General features: G+C 40.9%; 1 non-coding gene across 1 annotated transcript; it reads right to left on the reverse strand.

Annotated features, from left to right (window-relative positions):
* Nucleotides 1-19,143: 19,143 nt before the first annotated feature.
* n-TDgtc1 lies at nucleotides 19,144-19,215 on the reverse strand. Its single transcript has one exon. It is a non-coding gene; the product is annotated as a tRNA-Asp (tRNA).
* Nucleotides 19,216-23,153: the final 3,938 nt, after the last annotated feature.

Raw genomic sequence — 23,153 nt, forward strand, 5'->3', positions numbered from 1 at the left:
TGAAACAAAGTATCCTTAAATCTAACCGAGGAACTGAGAGACCTCTGTGATGACAACTTAAAGGGCCAAAAACGACATGGAAGAAGATACTAGAAGACGGGAAGAGAGCTCACACTCATGAATTCAAAGATCAAAGAGAGTGAAAATAGTTATTTGACCAAGAGCAATCTACAAATTCAATGCAACCATCAAAATTTCTATGCCCCTTTTCACAGAAATAAAAAAAAACCGTAAAGCTTATATGAGTGCACAGACTATCCTTGCTATCCAAAGCGATCCTGTAAAAAATAAATAATGAATAATGGAATATTACATACCCCGGCCATAGCAGCAGCAGCAGCAGCAGCAACAACAACAACAACAACATCATCATCATCATCAACAACAACAACAGCATCAACAACAGCAGCAGCAACAACAGCATCAACCATAGCACCACCAATACCAATATCAACACTAGCAGCAGCAGCAGCACTGGTACAAATCAACCAAACAGAACAGAGGATCCAGATACAAACTCACAGAGTTGTGACCTGTGATCTTTGATGAAGATGCCACAATTATACACTGGAGAAGAGTTGGCCTCTTCAACAAGTGACATTGGGAAAATTAGATACCCACTTGTAGAAGAATGAAAATTAACCTCTGTTTCTGACCCTGTAAAAACCCAACTCCAAAGGGATCAAAGACATTAATGTAGGACTTGAAATTCTGAACCAGTTAGAGGAATAAGCAGAGAATACACTTTAAACAGAAGCTCAGTCCCATCCTGAACTGGACTCCAGATGCTCAGGAAACAATGCCAACGATTAACAAATGGCACAGAATGAAATTAAAGAATTTCTGCACAGCAAAGGAAATGGTTAACTGAATGAAGAGACAAACTCTAGAGTGGAAGAAAATGTTTGCTAGCTATGTGTCTGATAGAATATTATCTGTAGTATGCAGAGATTAAGAGAAAAGAAAACAAGAAATCAGACTGTCCAATCTGTAAATGAGATAACAAAATAAAGATAGCTCTCAAGAGATTAACTATAAGCCTGGCAAGATGGCTCAGGGGATAAAGGTACTCACTGCTAAGACTGATGGCATCAGTTGAATCCTTAGATGATCGAAAGGGAGAACCGCCCCTCTTGGCTCTCCTTTGACCTCCACATTTAAATACCATATAACAGCTGTCCACAGTATACTGCAGAATGGTCTCATGTAGGCATAAGATTTTCTCAACCTACTTTTAATAAGGGTTCAACATCTCCTCTAGTCCACTACCCACCAGAGGTAGTCTACTATCTCTGAGAAAGTTATTAGGACATAGATGAATTATACCTGTTTAGAAATAGTTCTTTGGGGCTAAGTCCAATCTTTGTTGTCAGGATAGCAACAGTTCATTCCAGTGGCAAACACCAACTATGAATCAGCAGCTGCAGTCCAGTCCACGTGGCAGTCACCCTCCACGAACCAGCAAGGGCAGTTCAATCGTGAAGAGTCTGCCACAAGGCTCACCAACAGGCCTGAGGGCGGGGAAGTGTTATTACATCACAGAAACCTCATGAGAAGTACTTTGATGAATTTCTTTCAATGGTATCACCGCAAGCGGAGCTCAGCAAAGCAATGCAAAGTGAAGTAATGCATGCGAGTCATTAGCAAAGAGTAGCGAGGTAGAGGAAAACAAACCAATGCTTGAGCTCCCATTGTCTGTGGGGGGGTCATACCTTTATTCCTTCATCATGAGTCCTTTCACATGTTTGCTTTAGCAAAACATCATTTGACATGACTGACTTTCAAAAGAAACCAGAAGTTTCCACTTCAGTCTCACACAAACACTCAGCTTTGAAGTTTCTTCTGTTAGGACAAGCCACAGTGACCTGGAGACCTCCAAACCTCCAGGTAAGAGTGCAGTTTCCAGACCGCTGGCCCATTAAGTTTTGAGCTAGGGTCTGGGTGCAGTTCTTGGAGGTTTGCTCTGGGTGACAAGAGGGACTTGGCAGAGGTCTCTAGAGAGACCTCTCACTAGAGTGAGATTGAAGGACACTCTTCTTCTAGCCCCAGGCATTGGATCCCTTGGTCGCTGGATCACCAGACACTTCTGTTTCCCATCCGTGTTAACTGGGTTAATTCTATTTGGTCATGCGCAGTTCTGATGGACAGGGAGGCTCGATGCCACAGAAGTAGGCATCTGGAGGCTCACCGTGTCTGTTGCTTCTTGAGTCCTCTTTACTCCAGTACAATGAATCCAAAGAGCTGTGTGAGGTGGCTTCTTGCATTTTGGTTCCTGGGAGGAAACTGGAGGGTGACTGGCAACAGGGACGCTTCCTCTTTAGTGCCCTTCTTTTTCAGCTGCATCTCTGTGTTTCAAAGCCTCTGCCTATCAAGTGCTGGCATTAAAATGGTGTGGTACTGTGGTGGTTTATTTGTGTGGCGCTAAGCATCGAAGCCAGGACTCCACGCACACTAGGCAAGTACTCTACTAACAGACTGACATTCCTGGCATTTTTTAAAAATTCAATTAAAAAAATATAGTTCTGAGGGGCGCTGCTATAGCTCAGTGGTAGAGTTCTTCTTTGGTACTCGTGAGGCCTAGGTTCAATCCCCAGGCTCAATCCAGATACCACATATACACACAAAATAAAAGTTTTGAAATTTGATTTTCTTGGTACCAAGTTTTGCCTGCTTATAAGTTATTTGTCTTTACTTTCAAGTTTTAAAAATAGATAAGGGAAGGTGTTTTTCAGAGGGGAAGCCAGGAAAGGGAATAACATTTGAAATGTAAATAAAGAAAATAGCCAATAAAAATAAAAATAGAAGCATTTTAATTATAAAAAATAGATAATGCATCACTAAATTGATAGAATTCTGCCTAGAGTCTTGTTTATTGAATGCTATGTGATAGTTGGGTTACCTCTGGCATCTACAGTTCTTTTATTAGGTCACAGTTAAGCTTGAGGTTGTCTTGTGTAGAACAGTTTATTGTATATGGCAGCTAGACTTTTCATTTATTTTTGTACTACAGTTACCATCAGCCTGTAGCCAGCTCTCAATTCACATAAAGGTTATGAGCTAGACAGCTCTGGGCATTAATGGATCTTCTCCATGCAGACCAACAACAGCAGGAAAATAAGACTTCGTTTCCAAAGCAATGTTGAGCAACAGATTCTTGTCCTGGCACTTAAACACACCATCTTCCTGGGAGCCCCCGTCTGTTACTAATTAATTCTGTTCAGCCAACTGTGAACCCTGCACATTGCAGTTCCTTCAGCCTGCATATCTCCATCTTGACTACAAAAACTTGGGGCATTTTTAGGAAATGCTCTGGAGAAAAGGGATGAAAAAAAAAAAAAAAACAAACAAAACCCTGGCCCCTCCCACCAGTCAAGGGTGTGTACTCCTGAACAGTGAGCTGGCCTAGCTCACCCAAGGAGAACCTTATTCTCATTTTTTTCCCAATGTTCAGGAATATCCACAATTATTCTAGGATTCACTATAAAATACTTCTTGGATCTGTTTTTCATTTCATTTAAAATATCGATGCTTGCTCTCACCCAGTGTTTAGGAATTGTCCTTTTTTCCCGATGTCTTAGAATTTTGATAGCAATTGTGGGACAAATGTTGTGTCCTTTTTAATATTGGGGAGAGTGACCATCTTGGGTCGTGAACATAAATTTGTGCAGAACAGCCAGCCATTTTCTTCAAATTGCCTCCATGCCTTCTCTCCAGAAAAGCCTGTTGCTCATGGAGAATCTACAAAGTGGTGCTGACTAGTACAAGGCTAGGATGACTAGTATAAGGTAGGGATGACTAGTACAAGGCAGGGATGAGTAGTACAAGGCAAGGATGACTAGTACAAGGCAGGGCTGAGTAGTACAAGGCCAATCCAACTAGTACAAGGCAGAGCTGACTACTACAAGGCAGGGATGACTAGTAAAAGGGAGGGATGACTAGTAAAAGGCAGGGATGACTAGTTCTGGCCTCCACCCCACCCCCAGTCTCAGCAACATTAGTAAGCAACAAACTGGACTTGATGCTCTGTTCCTATGACAATACACATGGGGGAAGAGTGTGTTTTCTCTGTAGAGTCCTTCCTACTCCCCAATCTATTTTGGATTTTATGTCCTTCCAAATCCATATTCCTTCCTGGGTGTGGTGGTATATGTCTGTAATTTCAGAGTTTGGAAAGGTGAGGTAGAGGATTTCAAATGCAACCAAGGCCCTACCTCAACGCAACAATCAAGATGGAACAATCTTTCAGCATTTTTCAGCTTTGCTCCCGTAGATAAAGACCTTTTAGGTACTGTGATGCATGTCTTTTCTATTTTCACCTATTACGTGATGTTTTAAGCCTATTTATTAGTATATACTCCTTATTTAGAACATTTTGTTTTCATTGGAATTATTTATTATCAAATGGTTAACTTTTTTGGCGAATTCCATGCATGAATATCCCAGTTCTCCCTCCAGCTGTCCCTCTTGTGCCCCAAATCAAATCCATGAACTGTTATTTTTAAATTATTGTTGTTACAACACGTTTGCATGCACACACATATAAACATACATAGATACATACACACATATACATGCATATGCATGCATACATACACATATATACATACACACATATACATACACATACACACATACACAGACATACATACACACATATGTACACATATATACATACACATTCCCACCTCCACCCCCACTAAATGCTTTTAGGGATGACCTTCTGGGATTGGATAACCTGTTAGGGAATTTGTCTCTAGAGAAGACTGTTCTCACTTTCTCAACACTCATTGGTTGCCTGTAGTTCTTCCTCTAGGGGCGGGTTCCTATGTGAGTTCCCCCATTCGATTCATGTTAACTTGACAGCATTGTCACTGTGCAGGTATTGTTCAGGTGACCATAATTTTTAGCTTTCATGGGTGTGTCTTCCTGGTCATAGAGAGACGACACTGTCTGGCAGCAGACATCCTTGCCATCTGTCTTAGTCTTTCCCACCGTGACTTCTGTGATGGTCCCTGAGCCTTGGGTGTAGAGGTTGTGTCATCAATGTGTCAGCTGGGGTTGGACACCACATGCAGCTGTTCTCTGCATTGTGACCATTTGTAGGTTTAGGAAATGGTCTCTGTATGATGTAAAAAGAAGATGCTCTGATGAAGGGTGAGGGCTGCACTTATCTGTGTTTGTAAGAACAGATATTTAGCTGGATAGTGGCGGCCACTCATACCTTTCATCCCAGCACTCAGGAGGCATTGGCAGTGGATCTCTGAGTTCAAGATCAGCTTGATCCACAGACTGAGTACTAGGACATCCAGGGCTACATAGGGAAAACCTGGTCTCAAAAAACAAACCAACCCAAACTAACCAACGAACCAACCAACTAACCAACCAACTAACCAACCAACCAACCAACCAACCAACCAACCAACCAACCAACTAATTAACCAACCAACTAACCAACCAACCAACCAACCAACCAACTAACCAACCAACCAACCAACCAACCAACCAACCAACCAACCAAAAACAAACAAGACAAAAACACACAAAACCCCCCAAAAGTTAAAAATCAAAATCCAAAAACCAAAACCCAAACAAAAGAAAGTATTTAGGATGTGGCTAGAAATTACACTGGTTGGCAAAGTGTCAGAAGTAGGTTCTCTTCAAGGGTCTATGACCTCACTAATTAGGGGTAGTTGTCTAGGTTTATAGTACCAGACACCAATTCCCTCCTATTGAATGGCCCTGCACCTAATTAGACAGCTGCTGGCTGTGCTTAATATATAAATGCCACTATTGTCCCACTGGGGACATCTTGTCATGCTGGACATTGCTGTGTTCCACAGGCACCACAGTTGGATAAAACTGGATAAAACACTCCTCTACTGTTCACTTGTGTCATACCTTCAGATACCATGAGATCTGCCTTCAGAGAAGTTTCCAGGTGAGGTCCTGCTTACTTGCTCCAAGCCTTGTGTTTGAAGAGCGTGGCGTCTGCAGCAGTAGGGGCTCACCTTCAAGTTCCAGGAGGAAACAAGGACAGCAGCAATAGATTTAGGGGGAGAATCTCCTGGCTTCCCCTGAGTGTAGCCGGCCTTTGGTGGATGTCTTGTATTGCCTGGGAACTTTTTCTTTCACAGAGCTTCTGCTTGCATACCTCAATAAGAGCTGAAGAGACCATGTGCTGTGTGGAGATGTGATGAAGCTTTAATGTAGATATCCAGATGCCTCTGTATCTGAGCAGAAAATAAATATCTATTTATAGAGTTGTATATATATTTATTATATATAATATTTGAATAATATGAAATTTTCATATACTTCATGGTACAGAAAATATTTGAAAATTTAGCTGTAAAGCTTTGTCTTCACACACACACACACATACACACACACACACACACACACACACACACACACACACACTCACTCACTCACACACACTGCGTTAGTTATCTTTCTGTTGCTGTGATAAAACACCATGACTGGGGCAACTTAAAGAGGAATTTATTTTGGCTTATGGTTCTGTAAGGTTTATAATGATAGCGACAACATAGCACCAGGCATGGTGATGTCAGGAACACAGCCTAATCTCCTCGTGTAGGCCATCAACTGGGGACCAAGTGCTCAAATGCTTCAGACTATGGGGGGCATATTTCACTCAAACTACTACCTGTAAACTTGGTTAAGAATATATTGAAGAACACTATAGGCATTCTTTCATAAAGGTCACCAAGTCTCTAAACATATATTTTAAAAACATATGGTTCCTTAACATCAGAAAACCAAGGAGAAAATGAGCACTTAAGATGTTGGAGAGTTTTGCAGGGCACGGGCTCCCACTGAGGACCTGGGCTGTTCTCGAGGGGCCTGTCAGGTCAGGAGTCACCCTGCAGGCTTAGGTTGTCACTGTGGCAGATCAGCACACTGCATCCTGTGCTTTCAGAGTCACTGACACAGCAACCTGAATCTGCTCTTTAACCTTTGCCAAATTCAACTTCTGGCTTGCAGCGAAGCCCAGGTTTCATCGACTGTGAAATTAGGAGAATCTCCAATGAGTAGGAATGATTAGCTTTCACTTTTGGATGAGAACATGCCAAGGACAAACACTAATTCAGAGAGATCCTTTATACAGAGTCTCATACTTTATAAAACCTTGGTCGAAGGCAGCTCATTTGGACATCGGGGATAGCTCTTAGCCACAATTTTACCTTCTACCTCATTACTTCTTAGCATGTCTTGGGGACTTTCTAACTTGGTTTGCTCATGACCGTCTAGGGGTAGCAACACCATTTTTGATGCCCAAGCTGGCAAGAATTTAAGTGTCTGTTTTTTTTCTGTAAACTGTATTTAATGGATGTCTTCTTCCAGTCTTCCCAGCTGAGGTGTGTGTGTTTCAACTCTAGCTCCTTGTTCCTGCTTTCACTAGATTTCCTCATCACCGTGTTCCAAGTATTTGTCTATATAATTGTCTCTTGTACTATAGATCACCCCAAAGCAGGACCTCTGTCTTTATGGTCATTTGTAGCATGTGGCATGAGATTTGGAACATATTGTTAAAGTAAATGTTGACTGAATAGACTAATTACATGACCTTTCAAAAATGTCAGTGTTGGGAGAGTGGGTAAGTTAAACGTGCAGGTGTGAGCATGGCTATGACATTTGTATTTTATTTTCCAATTGTTAAATTTGGAGCCCTACCCTGGGTAAAGGCTTGGGTGGGCCCTCTGACCTCAGGTCCCCTTCTCTTCTTTGACTTTCCTCTGTTTAAGTATCTGAGACTCTGGTCCCAAAGCTCACTATTTTATTTTTATTTGTTGTTTGTGGCTTTTTTTGAGGGAGGGCCTCATGTATCCCAGAGGTTAGCCTTGAACCTCTGAACCACTTCCCTGGGATTACAGGTGAACGCTGACTGCCATCCTAGGCGTCTCTTTCACATTCAAGAGGGAATCCCAAGCCCTCTGGCATGACGCTGAGTGAGGTTCCAGAAGGGCTAACTGCCCCTTGCCCAGGTGATACCCCATAAGATACGTTTAAACGATTGTTTTAAAGAATCAAAATGCTTACTGCATCGTGAAGGGCTGCCATTGCCTTTCATCGCCCATGCTGTTCCCCATAAAGTAAGGAATTATATTATGTTTGTGTGAAATAACTTTCTTTCTTTAGATGTTCAATGTAATCGGAGGATTTTTGATTAAGCATTCAGGGTTATGAATAAATAAGAGCCACAGTCCAGTAATCCAAGCGACCTCGGAAGGTACTAGCACATTAAATGGTCAGCTCCCCGGTGCTGCTTTAACAGCCGCTCCCTCCCGCCTTCCGCCCTGGCTGTGCCCCACCCCAGAGGCAATCCTGGTATTGCAAGCTTCAGAAGTTAGCATTAAAATGAATACTTTTTAATTTCTGCGGATGAGATGGGGCTCTGGGCTCTGGGACAATGCTGATGGATGATGTTTTAATGCAGCTGAAATGTTATTTTTACTGAACCAGGGAAAACTATAAATTTTGCTTCATTGCCACTGATGGCTCTATGCATAAAAGTATGGCGGCGCCCATCGGCCGTGAATAATCACCTCAGCACGGCAGATGTTACTTTGCGGGGGGAAAGCAATTCTTATGCCGAAGAATTGTGGAAAGATTAATTGTCTACAGCTGTTTCATGGCCCACAGCAATCTTGATACATTTATGATAAGTTTAAGAGCCCACAAGAGGCAACTCCTATTCCCTGTTGTGAGAGGTGGGCGGGGGACGGAGCCGGTGGCTTTATTTTGACACCTGGATTCATAGAATCTGTCAGCTCCATTACAGCCTTCATAGAAATCTGGCAGTTGGCAGTTCTGAAATGATTGTGAGTGAGGTAAGATGCAGGAATTATCCATAAGTAGATAAAGAAAAGGAGACGGAGAAGAATTATTCAAATTTGTGCAAATGAATTGCTTCCATTTTTCCTCCCTCTGCCAAGTGGAAATTGAACGTGACCCGCTCTGACCTCTCTCTATTAAGTGCGGCAAATTGCAGTAAATGCACCGTTCTGAGCGCCCTAATGGGACAGAGCCCCAGCAATGCCTCATTAATAAGGGGAGTTTGACCTTGCTGGTCAGCCCTTCATTCGATATTGAAAAGAAATAAGAAAAAGAAGAGATGACCCACTGTAAATTTTGAACAATACGTTTGATTTAGTTTGCATATACTCCCCGCTAGGCGTTTCTGCGACCTTTTCCCTCTCCCGGTTTCCCTTCAGCCACGGGTTAGCTGGAGTTCTGGGAGTTTACCTTGTAGCACCAATCTAGAGTGAGATTATTTTCACAGCGCAAGGAATGGCAGGCTGGGTGGATACCATTGGCCTCTCCACTCCTTCCCTCAGACCACACCCACCAAGCCTCCAGGTTTTCCCCTTCCCTTCCTGTTCCCCCTTTCCTCTTCCTCTTCCTCTTCCTCTTTTCTTCCTTCTCCCCCACCTTCCTTTTCCTTTTAGATAAAGGAACCTCAATAATTTGGAAGTGTGTGTGTGTGTGTGTGTGTGTGTGTGTGTGTGTGTGTATGTAGGTTTTAGGTAGATTCTCTGAGTTTTACTGTGGCTTTGTGCAGACCTAGGTGAGAGTCTCTCTTTGATGCAAGACAATCTAGTGCAGGGAGCAGAGCCTGCTGCTTGTTTGAGAACGAATGACTTGACTTTATCAAGCATGGGAAGCAGAGAATCAATGAATAAAAAAACCCAACATAGTACTGGTTCAAACATAAACATGTTAATTGATGAGATCAAATTGAAGCTAGCAATGCACACTGGAATAAAGATAGCTTCCTCAACAAATGGTGAGGAGTGCTCTTACCCTGTATCCTCACCACCATGAGTCTTTTATTGATCTTAGCCATTCTGATGGGCACAAGATTAAATCTCGAAGTTGTTTCAATTTGCATTTCCCTGATGATTAAGGACGGTGAGCGCTTCTTTAAGTGTTTCTCAGCCATTTGAGTTTTCTCTTTTGAAAATTCTATTTAGACTTGTACCCCACTTTGTAAAATTGGGCTGGTTTTTCGATATCTAGTCTTTTGAATCGTTTATACGTTTTGGAGATTAGCTCTCTATTGGATGTGTAGTTGGTGAAAATATCCTTTCATCCTGTAGGCTGCCACTTTGTCCCCATGGTGATGTCTTTTACCGTACAGGAGCTTCTCGGATTCATGAGGTCCCATTTATGAATTGTTGATCTTAGAGCCTGTGCCAATGGTGTTCTGTTGAGAAAGTCTTTTCCTGTGCCAATGAGTTCCAAGCTATTCCCCGCTTTCTCTTCTGTCAGGTTCAGTGAATCTTGTTTTGTGTTGAGGTCTTTGATCCATTTGGAGTTGAGTTCTGGGCAGGGTTATGAATATGTCATCTATTTGGATTCTTCTACACGCAGACATCCAGTTTGACCAGCACCATTTGTTGAGGATGCTATCTTTATTCCAGTGTGCGTTCCTGGCTTCTTTATAAAAAAATCATATGTCCGTAGGTGTGTGGACTTACATCTGGGTCTTCAATTTGATTCCATTGGTTAACAATTTTGTTTTTATGCCAGTATTATGTTTATTACTATATCTCTGTAGTACAATTTGAAATCAAGGATGGTGATATCTCCAGCAGTTTGTTTGTTTGTTTGTTTGTTTGTTTTATTTAGGATTGTTTTAGCTATTTTGTTTTTGTGGTGTGTGTATGTTTCCATTTGAAGCTGAGACTTGTCCTTTCAAGATCTGTGAAGAATTGTATTGGAATTTTGATGGAGATTGCATTGAATCTGTAGATTGCTTTTGGTAGGATGACCATTTTGCCATATTAATACTACTGATCTGTGAGCATGGGGGGGGCTTTTCCATCTTCTGAGGTCTTCTTTAATTTTTTTCTTCAGTATCTTAAAGTTTTATCATTCAAGTCTTTCACTTGCTTCGTTAGAGGTATCCCCAGGAATTTATGCATTTTTTGAGGCTACTGTGAAGGGTGTTCCTTGATTTCCTTCTCAGTCCATTTGTAATTTGCATATAGGAAATCTCCTTATTTTTGTGAGTTAATCTTGTATCTCATTAGTTCGCTAAAAGTGATTACCAGCTATAGTAGTTTCCCCGTGGAATTCTTAGGGTCACTTATATATACTATGATATTGCAAATAGAGATATTTGATTTTTCTCTTTCTGATTTGTATCCCCTGATTGCCTTGAGTTGTCTTGTTGCTCCAAGTACTACGTTGAATATGTATGGAGAGAGTTGGCAACCATGTCTTGTTCATAATTTTAGTAAAATTTCTATTAGTTTCTCTTCATTTAAGTTGATGTTGACTGTGGATTTTTAATAAATTGTCTTTATTATGTTGAGGTATACCTCTTGTGTTTCTAATCTTTCCAGGACTTATAAAAGGGTATTGGATTTTTTTCCAAAGGACTTTTCTGCATCTAATGAGATGATTATGGGCCTCTTGTCTTTCAGTTTGTTTATATGGTTGATTACATTTATTGATTTATATAAGGTTGTTTATTTAGTGGATTATGTTTATTGATTTATATATACTGAACCATACCTAGATCTCTAGGATGAAGCCTACTTGATTGTGGTAGATGATCTTTTTGGTTCTTGGATTCGGTTTGCAAGTATTTTATTGAGAAAATTTGCATCTATATTCATAAGGAAAATTGGTTTATAGTTCTCTTTCTTTGCTGGGTCTTTATGTGGTTTTGGTATCACTGTAATTGTGACCTCATAAAACAAATCAGCCATATTCATTCTGTTTCTACTTTGTAAAATGTTCTGAAAAGCATTGGCATTAACTCTTCATTGAAAGCCTGGTAGAATTCTGTAAAAAAACCATCTGGGCTTGGTTTTTGGGGGGGTAGGGTGGGGGAGACTTTTAATGACTGCTTTTATTTCACTAGGAGTTATAGGTTTGTTTAAATGGCTTATTTAATCTTGATTTACCTTTGATAGGTGGTATATATAAAGAAAACTATTCACTGCTTTTAGATTTTCCAGTTCGGTGGGGTATAGGTTGTTAAAGTGTGTTTGTATGATTCTCTGGATTTCCATGGTGTCTGTTGTTATGTCTCCCTTTTTGACTTTCTTGATCTTCTCTCTCTGCATTTTAGTTAATTTGGATAAGGTTTTGTCAATCTTATTGATTTTCTATTTGGTGTTCTGTATGCTTCTTGTTCTTTGATAGGCATGTCTTTGTTTAGGTTAGGGATTTTTTTTCCTATGATTTTGTTGAAAATAGTTCCTGTGCCTTCGACCTGGGTTTATTCTTCTTCCTCAATTTCTATTATTCTTTGTTTTGATCTTTTCCAAGATTTTCTGGATGTTTCGTATGTAGAGTTTTAAAAATTTACCTTTTTTTGACCCACTTGCCCATTTCTTGTTCCTTGTCTTCAATGCCAGAGATTCTCTCTTTTGTTGGTGAGGTTTGCCTCTCAGGTTCCCTTTTTCGTTCCTAAATTTTGTATTCCCAGATTTCTCTCAGAAAGTATCCAAGGAGCTAAAAAGATCTGCAACCCTGCAGGTGCGACAACATTATGAACTAACTAATACCCTGGAACTCTTGACTCTAGCTGCATATGTATCAAAAGATGGCCTAGTCGGCCATCACTGGAAAGAGAGGCCCATTGGACACGCAAACTTTATATGTCCCAGTACAGGGGAATGCCAGGGCCAAAAAGTGGGAATGGGTGGGTAGGGGAGTGGGGGGGGGAGGGCATGGGGGGACTTTTGGGCTAGCATTGGAAATGTAATTAAGGAAATTACATAATTAAAAAAAATCAGTTCTCTTACTCTGTCATGTGGATTCTAGGCACTGAGGCTACCCTATCAGGTTTGACAGCAAGCATTCTCACCTATCAGCTCAGCATTCTTATCTATTAGCCTACCTAACCTATTAGCTTAGCATTCTCACCTATCAGCCCAGCATTCTTACCTATTAGCCCACCTATCAGCTTAGCATTCTTGCCTATTAGCTCAGTATTCTTACCTATTAGCCCAGCATTCTTACCTATTAGTCCAGCATTCTTACCTATTAGTCCAGCATTCTTACCCATTAGCCCAGCTTTCATACCCATTAGCCCAGCTTTCTTACCTATCAGCCTAGAATTCTTACCCATTAGCCCAGCATTCTTACCCATTAGCCCAGCATTCTTACCCATTAGCCCAGCATTCTTACCCATTAGCCCAACATTCTTAGCCATTAGCCCAGCTTTCTTACCCATTAGCCCAGCATTCTTACCCATTAGCCCAGCATTCTTACCCATTAGCCCAGCATTCTTACCCATTAGCCCAGCATTCTTACCTATTAGCTCATCTTGGTGGCCCAGGATGCTGATTTTGTTGAATGCTTTGCTCTACTTTGCAAAGCTACTTCTTGCCCCAAAGTTCTGATAAGTTTGTTTATTCCCCCAAATAAATGTGAATTAATAAACTTGTTGTTTTTTAATTTCGTACTTATCTGTCTCTGCAAGGCTCTGTCTCTCATTCTTAAAAACAAAACAAAACAAAACAAAACAAAACAAAAAACAAAACAAAAAACAAAACAAACCACCCAGCATCGTCTATAGAATGGAACAAGCGAAATTCCAGGCTGAAGTCTTATACCTGTTACAACAGCACTACTGAATAAAATATTACCATCGTTAGTGTGTGGCTCTGTATCTTTCTGAGTAAAGTGAGAACTTAACATGGCACGTTTCCCTAAAGCTTTCCTATCACCTTGGTGCCGAGTCTGCCTTACGGTTTCTATTTTCAATCTATGTAGGGATGATGTCTTTGCTGGATACTAATCACTTTGAAATTCAGTTCTTAAAAGTAAGACTAGGCCAGGCAGTGGTGGCACACACCTTTAATCCCAGCATTCGGGAGGCAGAGGCAGGCGGACTTCTGAGTTCGAGGCCAGCCTAGTCTACAGAGTTAGTTCCAGGACAGCCAGGGCTACACAGAGAAACCCTGTCTTGAAAACCCGAAAGGATGGACCATGTAGAGACTGCCATAGCCAGGGATCCACCCCATAATCAGCATCCAAACGCTGACACCATTGCATACACTAGCAAGATTTTATTGAAAGGACGCAGATGTAGCTGTCTCTTGTGAGACTATGCCGGGGCCTAGCAAACACAGAAGTGGATGCTCACAGTCAGCTATTGGATGGATCATAGGGCTCCCAATGGAGGAGCTAGAGAAAGTAGCCAAGGAGCTAAAGGGATCTGCAACCCTATAGGTGGAACAACATTATGAGCTAACCAGTACCCCGGAGCTCTTGACTCTAGCTGCATATATATCAAAAGATGGCCTAGTCGGCCATCACTGGAAAGAGAGGCCCATTGGACTTGCAAACTTTATATGCCCCAGTACAGGGGAACGCCAGGGCCAAAAAGGGGGAGTGGGTGGGCAGGGGAGTGGGGGGGGTGGATATGGGGGACTTTTGGTATAGCATTGGAAATGTAAATGAGTTAAATACCTAATAAAAAATGGAAAAAAAAAGATATTAAAAAAAAATAAAAAATAAACCTACTCAGAAAAAAAAAAAAAAAGAAAACCCGAAAAACCTGGAAAAAAAAGTAAGACTAAGTCTTCGTTTTAGTACCCTATTCCTTTGAACTGAGGTTCAACTTTCCCGGTCTCAGTGGTTACCCAGGCGGTCAGAGACGAGGTCATCCTAACAGAGAAATCAGTGTAAGAGAAAGAATCTGGGCGTATGTTTCCCTTTGGAAGCAGGAAACCATTTCCGCATTGGTCTTGAAATGTTATACTTGTTGCTTGAATCTGGGAGGAAAATACCCTTGCAGACGAAGGAAATCAAAGAAGCTAAGATGCGAGAAGGAACAGCGAGATGAGCAGTGTGGTGGCTTTCGAGGGTTGCAGGGAACCAGGGAACCGCGGAGACAGCTGGAGGGCAGCTGTATCTTTTGTGGAGGAGAAGGGAATGCTTCAAAGCTGACTGTGGTGGTGGTTGGGCATCTCTGGGAACCTATAAACATCGATTGAACTGTGCGCTTAAGAACATCCTAGCCGGGCGGTGGTGGCTCACGCCTTTAATCCCAGCACTTGGGAGGCAGAGGCAGGCGGATTTCTGAGTTCGAGGCCAGCTTGGTCTACAAAGTGAGTTCCAGGACAGCCAGGGCTACACAGAGAAACCCTGTCTCGAAAAAACAAAACAAAACAAAACAAAAAAATCCTAAAATAATGTTAGCAGTAAAAACAGTGTGTGGCGTGACATGCGGTTTTGTCCTGTAAACATGGGGCCTAAATGTGTGAGACATGTGCGGTGGGATTTCCCTTGCAACTTTCCTGTATATTTGGAACCTGAGTTATTTTATGCTAATTCCATTTATAAGTAGTTTCCCCAGATCGTATCTAATGTATATTTCTAGACACTAACAAGGAAAACCCAGAAATTAAAATAATAAAAAAAAAACCAGTTAAAATTGAGTAAGACATACGGCATATCTAGGGATAAACATTACAAAAGATGTGCAAAACCTATACACATATAATTAAATATTATTCTGAGAGAAATTAAAGAAGACATAACTAATGGAAATATATACTCTGCTTATGAGTTGGAGACTATATTAGCATATTAATTGTGCCCAAATCAATCCATGTATTTAACACACTCCCAACAGACATTCTATAGAAATTGACAAGTCAATTTGGAAATCCATATGGAAATGAAAAGAATTAGACTAGATAAAATACCATTGCAAAAGAACAGTGTTGGAGGGTTTTCCTAAATTACCCACAGTCTTATTGTAAAGCATAATCATCAAGAAAATGTGGCATTGGCGTAATGATGGGCATATTGGTTAATGGAATCAAACAGAGAGTCTAGAAATCGACTCACACATATGTGGGTAATTGATTCTATTTCTAAGTTCTAACGGCAACAGAGTGAAGAAAGAATACTTTTTCTTAACAAATGTTGCTAAAATGGTTAGATATACACATGTTAAACAATAGACTTGGATATATGCCTTGCACCAGTAAGTGGAACTAGATAAAAGTTAACTATAGTTATAAACATAAAACCTAAAATTCTAAAAATTACAGAATAAAATAGAAAGTAATTGTACTCATGGGTTAGAAATACAATATTTTAAGCAACATAAAACCATGATATATAACAGAAAAAAATAATGTTAGACTTTAATAAAACAGATTTAAAAGAAAATAAAAGGGTATCAAAGATTAAAAGCAAGTATTTGTAAATTGAATGTCTGATAAAGATTTGTAACTGAATATACAAAGAATATTTAGAATTTATTACCATCTCTACTGCTAACTAACCTTATGAAAATGAGATCAGCTGTTTGAACATTCTTTCCCACAGAAGCGATCTGATGGCAATTAAGTGGTATCTCTACATACATGTTAAAGTGGTATCTCTACATTTATGTTAAGTGGCGTCTCTACATCCATGTTAAAGTGGTATTTCTACATCCATGTTAAAGTGGCATCTCTACATGCATGTTAATGTGGCATCTCTACATGCATGTTAAAGTGGCCATCTCTACATCCATGTTAAAGTGGTATCTCTACATGCAGGTTAAAGTGGTATCTCTACATGCATGCTAAAGTGGCCATCTCTATATCCATGCTAAAGTGGCCATTTCTATATCTATGTTAAAATGGCCACCTCTACATCCATGTTAAAGTGGATATTTCTACATCTGTGTTAAAGTGGATTTCTCAGTATCCAAACCAAAAACCCACTGTGTCAATGGTTGGTTCAAATCTGGAGTGAATCATCGTTTACTGGTGGAAATATAAGAAGATACAACTACTCTGGCAGACTTGGCAATTTCTTTAAAAGTTAAATATACAATTACCAGATGTCCGCGCTCTTTGCTCTTAATGGAACCAACCTACCAATGCTCATATATAAGTTCATGTCAGCTCTAGTTATCACATGACTGCCTAAAGAAACAATGGGGCATTGCTAGGCAATAAAAAAGAATGAATTCATAAAAACATGGTTGAAACTTTGAAGATCCTCTACTGAAGAAAAGAAGTTAGTTAAAAAAAAAACCCAATGGCACAACTGTGTGATTAAATTAATATAAACACTGAAAATGTGTGCATAATTTTGGTTTTGTGATGCAACAACAAGGGTATATTTATGCCAAAACTTAACAAGATGTTCATTAGTATATATAATTAATAAATGTGCTGTTTGGATGCATGTAGTTTATTATATGCCTGTCACACGTCAGTAAAATTGCTAAAATATTTCTGCTGTGTATTTAAGAGCGTAGTCTCTGTATATGGTTAGACCTCACGATGACGGTCTCCGTTCTGTGGTTTCCCTGAGGTGACACACATCCAGCCCCAGCAGTCAGTTCACATAATCTTCTCTAGGCGGCACAGCGGTTTCATAGCACGTTTTCATTTTAGCCCATTTTATATGATGGTGTTTTGTTCTGAAAAGAAAAATGAAGAAAAGAAGAAAAAAAAAAGATGGCTACACTCCACGAGCTTCCCATTCCTTCCAGAATTAAACACGAATTTCTCAGCTTGTCACTGAAAGTGAGCCACCATTTGATGGCTTTCTGACCTTCGCTGTTCAACAGACTTGGGGATGGAGAGCAGTGGGCTCAGAGGACAGAACACTGATCCAAAGATTATACTCCAACCCGACACCAAACGTAACTTCGCTTGCCTGGGTTTGGAGCTCTGTGGGACCTCTGATTTCTTACTTTCACATCCTCTCTTTGGGAATGGACGGGAAGGTCTGTCCTTCATGTGGGCAACTATCACTGAGCGATGTCAGACGGAAACTTCAGAGCTGGAGTGCCTCCCTCCTGTTCTTGGCTTGTTAAACTCAGAGCTCTGTGGCTTTTCCCCTCTGGAGCACAGGACAGCTCTCCCTCCCTTGCCTCAGCTTGGAGACCTATAACTTCACACAGGGCTGGGCTGTGCTACTGAGTTCTCTCGTTCTCCAACTTCTGGACACCCTCAGACTTCTCAGACCCCACAACCAAGTCATTGTCCCTAATGAATGTGTCCTTCTGTCCTTTGATGCTATTGATTCCGAGTGGTTTGAATGAGCATGGGAATGTCCTATGTCCGCTCAGTCCCAGCAGGTGGCGCTGTTTGGGGAGATTTAAGAAGCATGACCTTGCTGCAGAAAGGATGTCACTGCAGGCAGGCTTTGAGATGAGAATCCTTTGACCATTTCCAGTTGGATCTTACAGCATTGGACTTGCAATTCAAGATGGGCATTCTTAGCTTTCTGCTCCTCCTGCCATGCCTGCTGCTTGTGGTAAGCCCGAGTTGCTTATGGTTTGTGGGTGTTCATCATGGACGTTGTCCTGGAACAATAAGCCAAATACAATCTAACTTCCTTAAGTTGCCTTTGGTCATGGTATTTTATTTTTAGCAGCAGAAAAGTAACTAATGCAGATTGCATCTAGTGAACGGCTTATAAAGACTATATATGAGTATGTATATGTGTATATATATATATGTATATATATATATATATGTGTGTGTGTGTGTGTGTGTGTGTGTATCACACACATTATATATAATTACACATACACACTATATATTACACATACATACACTATATATATATACATATATACACATATACATATATACATATATATTCATATACACACACACATATATATGTATATTCTTTTTTCTTACTTGAATGTATAGCTGCCCACTTAAAGTTATACTTTGATCTTCTTTGTGTTCAGCTGTGACCAGACAAATTAGTTATGACTAATGCAGCAGGGGCATTGATAGGTGCAATATCTATAGTAGGAACTCAAAGAACCTAAATAAAATCTGCTGATAGGAGTGTTCTGCTCCCTGCTGGCTGGAATGTGAACATCCTGTCTCCTGAGGTTTCAGACTGATAACTCATTTCAGAATGTAGAAGAGCTGAGCTCCAGAAAGACAAACAAACACTGTATATACTCTCTTCCACGTTTATCCTAATTTCTTTTTTTTTCTTCTTCTTTTTTTTTCTTTTTTGGTTTTTCGAGACAAGGTTTCTCTGGGTAGACCTAGCTGTCCTGGAACTCACTTTGTAGACCAGGCTGGCCTCGAACTCAGAAATCCACCTGCCTCTGCCTCCCACGTGCTGGGATTAAAGGTGTGCGCCACCATGCCTCGCCAAATAGAGAACACTCTCCCCATCGGGGAATCGAACCCCGGTCTCCTGTGTGACAGGCGGGGATACTCACCACTATACTAACGAGGACTATGTTTATCTTAAATTCAAGTCTTTAGATTTGCGTGTTTAGTTTAGAAGACCTCCTCTAGAAGCCAGGAGAGGAGAAAAGGGCCAGAGCAGGTAGAGTAGGGAAAGAGAGCTTACAGGAGGGAGCAGTAGAAAATATTAAGGGGAAAAAGAGAAAAATAGGGGATTTAACTGGGGCTGGTGGTGGGGGATGGGAAGGTAAAGCACGCGAGGGGAGGGGAGGTGTTGCTAATACTGAGGACATTCAGAAAAGCCATGTGAAAATCCACTATCAATCAATCATCTATCTATCACGTACTGGGTTTAATTGGAGTTACCTTACACAGGAGATAATGTTCCTCCAAGAGTCCATAGTTTATTAAGCAAACAAACAAACAAACAAGTCCCAGTGTCAAATGTGATGCCTTCCTTTGAGTTGTTTGTCAGAAGTTCCCAAAGACTCTTAGTTATGGTTTTGTTGCTGCGAAGAGATACCATGACAACAGCGACTCTTATAAAGGAAAACATTCAATTAGGGCTGGCTTACAGTTTCAAAGGTTTAGTCCATTATCATCAAGGAGGAAACATGGCAGCATGCAGGCAGGCATGGTACTGGAAAAGGAGCTGAGAGTTCTACATATTGATCCAAAGGCAGCAGAAGGAGGCTGTGTGTCACACTGGCATAGGAGACCTCAAAGCCTGCCTCCCACAGTGACACACTTCCTCCAACAAGGCCACACCTACTCCAACAATGCCACACCTCCTAATAGTGCCCCTCCCTATGGGCGAAGCATTGAAACACACAAGTCTATGGAGGCCATTCCTATTCAAACCACCACACCTGGGCTGGAGAGATGGCCCAGTGGTTAAGGTCCCGAGTTCAATTCCCAGCAACAACATGGTGGCTCACAACCATCTGTAATGGGATCAATGCCTTCTTCTAGTGTGTCTGAAAACAGAAATAATGTACTCATATACATAAAATAAATATTAATAAAATCAAAATAAACAAACCACCACACCCCCTAAAACAATACAAACTCCTGACATTGCTCTTGGAAGATCCTGTTGCTAAAGGTGCCATGCACTTTGGGCACAGACCATGGGGGGATAAAGTTGGTAAGATTATGAAGGGCATGGCAAAGCATGCCCATGGCTGGTATAGTGGCACAAATGTAGTAGTAACGCGTTGTGGGAAATATTTAAAAAGCAAGCCAGCACGTTCCCACACTAAGGCCAGCACGTGGACCACATGGTTCCAGCTGGGTGATCTCAGCTCGGCTGTCGCTCTGTGCTGGAGATCCTGAGTCCCCTTGGTGGATCTCTGCCACCAGGCCCACACAATGACAGCCCTCCCCACAGTCAGCCATCTCAACACCCATTTACCCAGAAGATTCAAAACTCTTAAAGCTTATAATTAACCAATCAGATTTATGTAACAATAAATTCTCAATTTACAAGAAGCCAATTCAATAATTTCAGAGCCAATTGATAATGCTAAAAGCTTTATCCCAATTATTCTAACCTCATGATATCATAACTCTGGCTGGTTAAGGCCAGGCTGGTTCATGTTCACTGCCATCTTCCTTCTACCTTCTCTCTCCTACACTCTCCATCTCTGCAACTCTTAGCTCCACTTCCCTTTTCCCCGTTCAATCACAGGCCCCCCTGCTGCCCTAATGTGACTGGACAGGGAAAATCCTGCAACAGTAACCAACCACTGTCTGATCAGATTTAAGATGGGCTCCTTAAAAGGAAATCCATCCCTGGTATGGTAAATCTAGTAAGAATCCATGATTTGGAAGCTCATAGGCTCCAGGTGGCCGAACCTACCACTATTCTTTTGCTGAAGGAACACAGTATCAAGCTACCTTCTAAGTGTGTGTTTCTATACATATTTCAGTCTTTATCAGGGTTTTTTAAAATTTAAATTTAAATTTTTATTTTGGATTCACAACTTACCAAAGTACAAAGAGTAAGCGTCTATAGCATGCCAAATTCCTAAATGGATACTTGCATCACATTCCCTCACTGTAAGGCCCAGGGAACATCTTGGAAGAGGCTGTGGAAAGATTGCTAAGAGTCTGAGAATGGAAAGCAGTGTTGAAAACAGTGTCCTTCTGGGCATGGTGGGACTGGTGACCTCATGAACTCACAGCAGATGGCATTGTAACAATTCAGTCACTATTTCAGCATGGAGGAGCATTGATGTTTGTAGGCCTCTGCAGAGGCCGTTAGTCAGGATTTTTAAGGATGTGGTTCTTGATAGATTGCCCTTGTTCCAGTGAATGGCTGCATACCTATGAGGAGATCGGATGCACTGGACTCAGTGTGTTATATATATAAAAAAGGAAAGGCCATGAAATTGTTGGGAAACATGGGGAAGAAGGGTCAGGGAGGAGGGTAAGGATAAGGAGAGGCGGACATGTTTCAGAACACACTGAAATCCATGGATGAAGAAGTTAGAGAGTAAATAATGCATAGAAGGTTATCTGCATACATGTGACTATATTTACATATGTATACTATGTGTGGTTAAAGAAGAGATCAAAGGTTTGGAAGGGGAAGAGAGGAGCTGGATAGGGAAGAGGAGGTATGGGGTGACGTAGATGCAGTTTTTATATATGAGATTATAAAAAACAAAACTATGCAAAAAGAGGTCTCTGATGCGGATGGATTTACTACACGAGCTCAAGCTGAATCTTTCTGTGAGAAAGAAACACAAACCTGTTTTATGCAGGCCGTTGTGATTTCCAGTCCTTTTATTATAACAGAAGTACAAACACAGTATAAGCAAACAAGTACATATATACACAAATGAACACACACACACACACACACACACACACACACACACACACACACACCTCAGCTCTTTAGTTATTGAATGCACTAAATCATCCTAATTGGAAGAGAGAGCCTCTGTAGATGGGGATGTCTTAGATTAAAAATGTCAGCATTATTTCAACTTGTATATTTTTCTGTTTCTATAATCAACATTGTCTCTTAGCAACCGCAACGAAGCTCCCCATTAGCTGAATGTAGATTGACGAGCGGGGAGGTTGAGTTTACCTCGGCATAATTCAATCAGACTTTCTGATGAGATCATAAACCGAACTCAGAGAATATTTTGCAGCCGTAAATTCCCAAGTGCCTGATATGAGCTTGGAATTTGTACATGTCTCTGAGTTAAGTGTAATTTTTAGATTGACTATAAAAAGAGCAGGTTAAGTCATGAGGCTAAATGGAAATAAATAAAATCAACAGCTCCACAGTTAATCCTGTACACCAAGAATATGCCCCTTAGGTCTTTCCTGGTGAATTTACCCAACATTGGCTATCCTATGAGTTTTTCATTGGATTTGTTGAACTTTTGGTACCAACCTTTGAGACATCGTAGTTGAGGAGGCTGGTTGCCGAAGGGCTGATCATCTCTAATTGCAGAGAAGTGCAAGAATGTGTAGTGAGAAAGGAGTGTTGGGGATGGACTAGGATGTATACACAGTGGAGAAAGAGTGAAGAGAAATGATCTAGACTATGAACGCCTCATTTATCAGATGTTTATTGAATGCTGGCTATAGCTCATGTATTATACTAGGTGCTAAGGGTAATGATATTTAATTTTTATCCTTAAAATGTTTATGATGCTGAGCAGACACATGAGTCAACTGGTTATAAAACAAAATAAAAACATATTGTAAAAACTTTTATTACTATTTCTAGAGACTATTCTATGCTGTATTCTGTAAAAGTACTCCACAGTCCTGGGCACTGATTGCTTTAGGGGTGGGAAATAACTTTGGCTGCTAGAGACTGTCCTGATAGTGACATAGAAGATAAGGGGGGGGGGGCGTTTAAGCCAGGATCGTTGGGTTTTGAATTTTTAACCGCAAGATCTCTAGTGCAGCCTGTGCATAAATGTTCTGAAGACAGATACTTGACAATTCAAGCAAGAGACT

Source organism: Mus musculus, chromosome 5, assembly GCF_000001635.26.
Source record: "Mus musculus strain C57BL/6J chromosome 5, GRCm38.p6 C57BL/6J".
NCBI lineage: Eukaryota > Metazoa > Chordata > Mammalia > Rodentia > Muridae > Mus > Mus musculus.